This window comes from Rattus norvegicus, chromosome 18 (genome assembly GCF_021556685.1).
Source record: "Rattus norvegicus strain SHRSP/BbbUtx chromosome 18, alternate assembly SHRSP_T2T, whole genome shotgun sequence".
Classification (NCBI taxonomy): Eukaryota; Metazoa; Chordata; class Mammalia; order Rodentia; family Muridae; genus Rattus; species Rattus norvegicus.
Genome location: NC_141551.1, coordinates 50,136,514 through 50,144,528, shown reverse-complemented (window position 1 = coordinate 50,144,528; position 8,015 = coordinate 50,136,514). Strand labels below are relative to the sequence as shown.

Here is an 8,015-nt window from a genome sequence, read left to right as displayed (position 1 = left end):
TCCTTTTCCTCCAGAGTATTGCTCTCCTGGAACCCTTCTTAATCTTCCTCTCTCACAGGAATTACTTCTTCTTAGAAGTATTTATCCCCACCATAAGACAGTAATTTTCTAAAAGGTTTTGCATGACTTACACACAATAATATTTGTTCATCTTAGGTGCTCAGAATGTAAGTATAACTGTAGTCAAGGGCTAGAAGGTTCCCCAAGGGAACCCTCATCTCTGTTGTTGCCTACAATAGGACAGACCAGCCTTGATTATTTACTTTTTTAAATCTTCATATAAATTAGTGTTTTTCTCTTGAAGGTAATTTTTATCCCCAGGCAGACATTTGATAATACCTGGAAACATTTCTTTCATGTGCACAGTGAGTAGGGTGGTCGTAGAGCTGCTATCGGGTAGTAGATGGAAGTGAGTGGTGGTACTAACCATTAGATAGTGCATGTAGGACCATCCCTGATCCCTAAGACACACCCCAAATGAAAATAGACTTGAGATTGAAAAATACTGCTATAATCGCTTCTCGGCCTTTTGGCTAAGATCAAGTGTAGAAAAATACTGCTATAAATATAACCATAAAGTATATACTCCTTTGGATGTGATTTATTTTACTTAACTGTATGCCTATGTGATTCCTCCGTGCATTTGTGTAAATCAGTTATTTATTTCTGGGTGATGTTCACCTGTATCATACCCCAAAGTGACTTAATTTCATTTTTTGTATAAATTTGAATATTCTACATGTATGTATGTGTGTATGTATGTATGTATGTATGTATGTATGTATGTATGTGTGTCTCATGTATGCCTGGTGCTCACAGAGGTTAGAACAGGGCTTGGGATCCCCTAGGACTGCAGTTACAGGCTACCTACCATGAGCCATCATATTTGTTGTGGGAATTGAACCCCTGTCCTTTGCAAAAACAAGCACTCTTAACCCTTATGCTGTCTCTCCAGCCTCTCAAAGTCATTTCAAATATGAACACTTCTTAAAAGGTATGTGCAGCCAGCCAGAGTAGAGAAAGTTAACTTGGGAAGTGTGAGGTGAACTTTTGACCAGAGACTCTAGATTCATCCCTGACTTCATAGTTCTTTCTGCACCTCAAGTGAGAAAGGTAGAGAGAATGAAAAAATGGTATCTGCTTATAGAGCTGTCCAGAGTATTAAATAAACACATATATTTACATTGTTTCATATCATGTTGGTTTTCCTATGTTAAGATATGTTGCTTTATGTGTGTATCTTAGTTCCTGGTTAAAAATGTCATTTATAATAGACAATTACCAGTGAAAGTGTTAGAAGGGTAAGATAATTAATTATTTGGACATTTGCCAAGGTTCAAAAGAGCACTGTTAGCTGAAGGTCTCTGATGAAATACACCATTCTCAACATTGTTGACTTAACTTGTCAAAGAACTATAGACAGATCAGGTATATTTGAAACAATAACAAGTTCCGAGAACTTAAAAACAGTGTAAAGAAAGAAAAACATCCAGTATTACATCTGCTCATTCATAAGAATCCTTCTCTGGTTGGATTACAGATCAGTTAAATTTTCTTTTCCACCCTCCACACAGTCTTCTGCTTTTGATATTTTGCAATAGTGTCTCATTCTGAAGCTCAGGTTGTCTGGGTTTTGTTCTGTAGGCCAAGTGGGCCTCAAACCTGCAGCAGTCCTCCTGCCTCTGTCTCTCAAGCACTGAAATTGCAGATGTGTGTCAGTACACTAGATCCCCCTCCCCCCCAGGATGTCAGGAATCACAGCATATGAGAGGAGATGAGGGTAAAAACTACTTTAGATGTTAATATTAAATATTTTTGAAAGAAATCATACTAAAATAAGTGAAGTAGAAACTTAAGGGCTCTTTGGAAACTTGTTGGATTTTTTCCCCCCCTGGGGGCAAGCTTGTAAAGGAGTGTTTTCCCGAAATGGACACAGTGAAAGACTATTTTACTAAAGCACACATGTGAAGGAACTTTTCACTGAAGCAGATACAGGTGAAAGGATGTTCTATTAAGGCACGACTGATACTGAGGCAAGACCTGTGGAGAAACATGATGTTTAGAGGGAGGATAAATGGGACTCGACTAACAGTGACAGAGGCTGAGCTTAGTTTGCCTATAGAGCTTGTGATGGTTTAACCAGGAGTGGCACTATTAGGAGGTGTGGCCTTGTTGGAGTAGGTGTGTCACTGTGGGCATGGGGTTGAGACCCTCTTCCTAGCTGCCTGGAAGTTAGTCTCCTCATAGCAGCCTTCTGATGAAGACATGAGTCTCAGCTCCTCCTGCACCATGCCTACCTGGATGTTGCCATCCTCCCTCCCACCTTTATGGTACTGGACAAAATATAGAAGTCTCAGATCCTCCTATACCATACTCCCACCTTGATGAGAATGGACTGAACCTCTGAACCAGTTAAGCCAGCCCCAGTTAAATGTTTTTATAAGAGTTGCCTTGGTCGTGGTATCTGTTCACAGCAGTAAAACCCTTACTAAGACAGAGCTAGTGGGGCAATGTTTGTTGATCTTGAATCATTGCATCTTCGCTAATCTTCCCTTCACTGAGAGAGGCACAGATGAAAACTTTTCCTGATGTTCCTGTTGGCCCTGGTTCCTCCTACTGACTGTGTCAAAGCTGAGGCCTGGCTGTCTCTGCTAGGTAAGTCCACAGATGCAGATTCGTGTTTGCTGTCCCAACTCTACTGAACTGGACTGCTGGTGTATCTGTGACGTGTTCGCATGTGGATTGAGCTGCCACTGCTAATCTGTGCACTGAATTGCTGATTTCCTGACAGTGCAGATGGGATCTACTCCAAAGAATTATTTCTAAACAGGTCCACTTCCCCCATATCCTTTTTTTTCACCACTACCTCTGGTGGGTGGTGGACTAGAAGGGAGGCTAAAACATTTAAGAACCATCATTAAAAGTAGGATTTGAAAAATTAAAGTTACAAGTAAACACCTAATTCATATGGTTGAGTGAAGAAATTGGTAGTGATATCATTAAATTCTGAATTTTATACTTTTTTAGGCTCATGCGATATTTTATTGTTTTTTTATGTCTCTATATTTAGACACAAATTTGATGCTTGACCAGATAGCATAATTCAATATGCAGCATTTCAACAATTAATGATGCATTCACTGTCAAACCTGGTTTTAAGAAATAGCTCCATAAAATGTGGGTTGTAAAAATCTCTTGTTTGAGAATTTCACATATGACTACGGTACTTCGTCGACGTCTACAGTCTTTTTGCCTCATCTGTGATTTTCCTTGAGCCTTGGGTGTAGCAGTCGTGGCGCAGAAGAATCAGCAGGGGCTGCGTTCCTCACAGTGAGCTTCACTCAACATCTATACCCGTTCTGGATTTCTGTTTATTTTGCTCTGTTGTCACAGTTCTAGAGTGAATGTCAATAGTAGTCTTTTGTCCTCATTGTCCTATTGTGGGAGGGAATCTCAGTGCTAAGTTTGTGTCTGATCTGAATGTAAATTCTGTGGGAGCTCTGTTTTAATTAGCTTTTGTGTGGCTGACAAGCCTTTGGGTGGAGATAGCTTGAAGAAAAGGATTTTCATAGCTCGTGCTTCTAAGGGAGTTCAATCATCTTAGTGAGGCAGCCTTTGTCCATAGTGGCAGAGTGTATGAACTGTGGTCGCTGTTAACACTATTGTAAACCTGGAAGCAGAAATTGTGGCTGGAACCCCAGGACAAGTATGGTCTTCAAAGGCCTACCTCAAATGATGCTCTTCTTTCAGCTGGGCCCCGCCTCCTAAAGGCTGTACAGTTCCCTCAACATTACACTCTACTGCTGAGAGCTGCAAACAGCCTTCGACAGATGAACCTGTGAAGGATGCTATGGCCCCAAACCATAGTCAATTAATCTGTTTAATGTTTGCTGGGAGTGGTCTTCCTTCTCAGATGTTTGGGGACCTGACTCCTCATTCCTCTGATAGAAGAGGAGAAGAAAAGGTAGCTTTGGCCCATGGAAATAAGTGATAATGTTTAAATGATTACGTCATTTGGAACATGCCTGTTGTTAAAAGGTCAAGTGATCTCTGGTGAAGAGTTACCACACAGTGGGCTCAGGTTATACCGTGAGTGCTTCACTGTGGCCTCTGGACCGCCAGTGGTCATGTTCCTTGCAGTGAAATTGTTACAAAAGCCAGCATCTTACTCGCTAACAACAAACTCCTATCACATTAAGAAAAAATACCCACAAAAATACAGACTCTCTGAAAACCAGCATTGAGGTTTGGAGAAAGTACAATTTATTTGGTACATGTTAAACATCCTAAGGGACAAAATATTTTGTGTATTCGTCAAATGTGAGGCTGTTGTCATTGCTTCCCTAAGAAACATTTCCCACTATCAGTAAATTGATGACATACGTAAATTTGCCAAAATTTGGGAGTCACTTGTGACTTTTGTCATGGGCTAGGGCAGAGTGGAACTTACTGTCCTCTGATAGAAAGATCCAAAACACATTTTCCTGAAGACATGACAAGGCTGTTAAAAAGAACTGACACTCATGTGAAGGCAGCGAAGCAGGAGTCTCAGTCAGCAGAGCTTTGATTAGGAGGACTACAGCAAATGGGACCAATTTTTATGTTGCAGAGGAAAAAAACCAGAACACCAGTGAAGACACGGAAAAAATGAGGCCAATGTGCCCCTGCACCCCCCAAAAAGACTGGCTTTATGCATGCACCATAACAATTTTAGCATCAAATCCACAGCATGATTTACCCAGAAAGACTGAGGAGAGCAGACCTTGATTCATTTAGCCTTTTTGTTGTTGTTGTTCATGTCTCTTCTGAGTATGAATGCAGTCAGAGCTGTCTGCTTTTTGATTCAATTGGTATACATAAAACATTGGTAAGTGTCAGGCAGGCCTAAGGAATACCCTTGCTCTCTAGAAGCTGGGAGCCAGAGGTCTGTACCTTTTACTGCCCATCCTTGCCATCCGGTTGGCCATTCCAACAAGATCTCTTCATCAGCAAAGTCTACCTGAGGGGCAAGAAGACCACTGATCCCACGTGAATTCAAGCTGCTTGTGTGACTATGCAACCCTTCCAGATCCTCCTGGCTCTGTCGTCTCTCAGATAACTGTCTCCTCTCTCTTCATGGCATTCTTCCTTTTAAAAAAATATTTTTATTTTATATGTACAAGTGCTTTCCCTGCATATGTGCCTGTGCATCATGTGCATGCACTGCCCTCAGAGGACAGAAGGGGATGTTGGGTCCCCTGCAACCCAAGTTGTTCTTCACTATGTGGGTGTTGGGAACTGAACCCTGCAAGAGCAAGAAGCACTATTAACCTCACCTCTGAATCATTTCTCTAGCCCCTCATCATCCATATCTTGTTGTTGTTGTTGTTGTTGTTGTTGTTGATAGTATTTTAAAACAGCCTTGAGTTATTGGTCCTAGGATCAAGTTTTGCTTACTTGTTTTTCTCTTCAACACAGCATCCATATTAACATATTTTAAAGTTACCACAAACCTAACCCAGCCTACCATGTGCCTTGGACCATGCTGAACTGTCAGAAGAGCCACTGGTCCCATGAGGCATGCCTTTGCATGGTGAGTGACTGGTGTGCAATCAGAGAGTGACAAGAGCTGTGGAGAAAGCAGCAGGGGGCAGGGGACAGTGAGGATTGGATTTTGGATGGGAATCAGGAAGGGTCAACCTTGAGAGGGCATAGGGGTGACAGGATCAGGACTGTCTGTGCTAGGCTTTGCTCTAGATGAGAAAGTGAAGGTGCAAAGGCTTGAGGTCCAGTGTTCTGAAGACTTTCAGCAGGATTTCAGGCCTGGGAGGACCAAACATAATGAGGTCACAATAGAAGGAGTAGCCAGGGGCTGGAGATCCCGGTTTGCAAGGTCAAGTTCTAGAACTCTGACTGGGACAAGAGGTTCCTAAACAGGAAAGTTATTCATCTGCGAGGTTTTAAAGTCTACAGAAAAGTATTAGTTTTTTTTTTTCAGCACTAGTCACAGATTACTGGTATCTAACAAGCACTTATCCAGTACTAATTGTTTTAAACACCTTCATAGCCAAACACACGGTTATTCATAAGAAGAGCATTTTCTGCAGACACAATACAGTGGCACTGGTAAAGCTTCCTCTAGTTTTTATCAAATCCGTCTGGGTGCTACCAGTCACGTTTTGTTTGTTATTTTTTAAAAATTAGGTGTAATTTTGTAAGATGTATTCTTATTTTATTTTTTCTCATTACACACAGTAGTTGTGCATGTTTGAGGAACTCAGTGATATACTTTCATACACACAGTAGGCACTGATCAGATCCAGCCACTTTTACCCCTACTTTTCCTCACATCCAGTACCCACGATTCCACTCCGAGGCCAGTGTTCCCAGCTTCCCCCTACAAGAGCCAGCATGTTCTTGGCATCTGGCTTATTTCATTTCATGTCCCCAGTCCTGCTGCAGAGGGCAGGGCTGTTTCCTCTCTTCCTGAACAGCAGTCCACACTGTGTTTATGTCACATTTGCCAACTGATGGAAACCAGACTGATCCCATGTCTTACCTACACTAAGAGAACACAGAAGCAGGCACCTCAGGTTCAGTCAGAACGTAACATTACCACGGAGTGAAAATTACCTTTCCTATTAGCTTAGTCCTGAGTGTATGACGCACAGACCTGTAAGGAAACAAACGGTTACTATTTCAGGTCACTGGATTTGGAGGCAGACTGCCATTCAATAATGGATAATGAACACAATTAGAGTCTGGGGACCTACTCAAACTCCATGGTTATTCCCTTTGTTATAAAAGTATCCAGTCTGAAAGCAACTATGACCGCCACGATTCTAGAGATTCTCGAAATTTCAGACACACTCTCTCTCTCTCTCTGTCCATTTTGTCAGGATCTTGCTAAATAGTCCGGAGTTACCACGAGCCTTCTGCCTCAGCCTCCCACATCCTTAGGTTTGAAGTCTGTGCTGACATGCCTAGTGAAAGTGTGTGTTCTTGGTGATCTTGTTTTATGGACAAGGAAGTTTGAATCCAAAAAATTCAAAGGCTATTCAAACCGAGGTGAGTGACTGCAAGGGTCACAGTCAGCCTCTAATGCTCTATGCCTTCTCTAGCTAATTTCAAGCTCTCCCTGCTTATTTCATATTCTATTGTATGGGAGACTTCATTTTGGTGTGGTCTTAGCAAGAAAAAAGTGGGTTATAGGTAAATAGTTGTCTCAGGACCCTGTTGTCCCAAACTGGAGTGATACAACAGAGTAGGTTGTATGACATCTCAGATCATGGTGTGTACTGTGCACCTGTGAAGCCTTCACATGGAACTGCTGTGTCATCGCATGGTCTTAGGGACCTGACTGGGCCAATGAGGGAATGAGGAAAAGGCAACAACAGACACAGAGAAAGCTGGGACTGTGGACTGAGCTCAGTGGGGTTTTTATATACATTGAATAGAGAGGTGGGGATGTTATACAGCTGGATGGAGGAAACAGACTTGGCTAATCTCCATAGGTGCAGTCTCTGCATGGAAACAATCTTCACTTAGTAAATGTCTGGGCGGTGCAGGGGTTGGGAGGATGGTCAACACTTCTTACACAAACTTGAACATTTGCACTTGGACCCTGGAGGAAGGCTTTGTCGTGCCTCTGAGCCTCACCCCGGTCTGGAGAGGCTTTGCCATTCCCGTTCGTCTGATGCCATGGGGTCCTTGACACGGCTGTACCCATGTCACTGTGCACAATCGCTCAGGATTTGCTCGTTCAGTCCTCTATTCCCCAAGTGAAGCTCTTCATAACAAAGCAAATCGTTTGCCGAGAAGCCATCTTTGTGTCTTCTGACTTTGAGTTAAGTTGCCTAAATGTACCTTCGCTTGCACAAAGTGAAAAATATAAGTTTTCTAAAAATTATCCTTTTCAATGTCTCCACAGAGCAATAAGTCAGAAGGTTTCCTATGAGTCCCAAAAGCATACCCACAAAGAAGTTCTTTCTGTATCTCAAACAGGGCTAACGTTTGATTTGCTTTGTAGTTGTTAA

The 8,015-nt window shown here is 42.2% G+C and overlaps 1 non-coding gene across 1 annotated transcript; it reads left to right on the top strand.

Moving 5' to 3' along the window:
- The first annotated feature begins 513 nt into the window (after positions 1 to 513).
- Positions 514 to 708, top strand: LOC147999796 (U2 spliceosomal RNA). Its single transcript, XR_015643232.1, has one exon. It is a non-coding gene; the product is annotated as a U2 spliceosomal RNA (small nuclear RNA).
- The last annotated feature ends 7,307 nt before the right edge of the window (positions 709 to 8,015 follow it).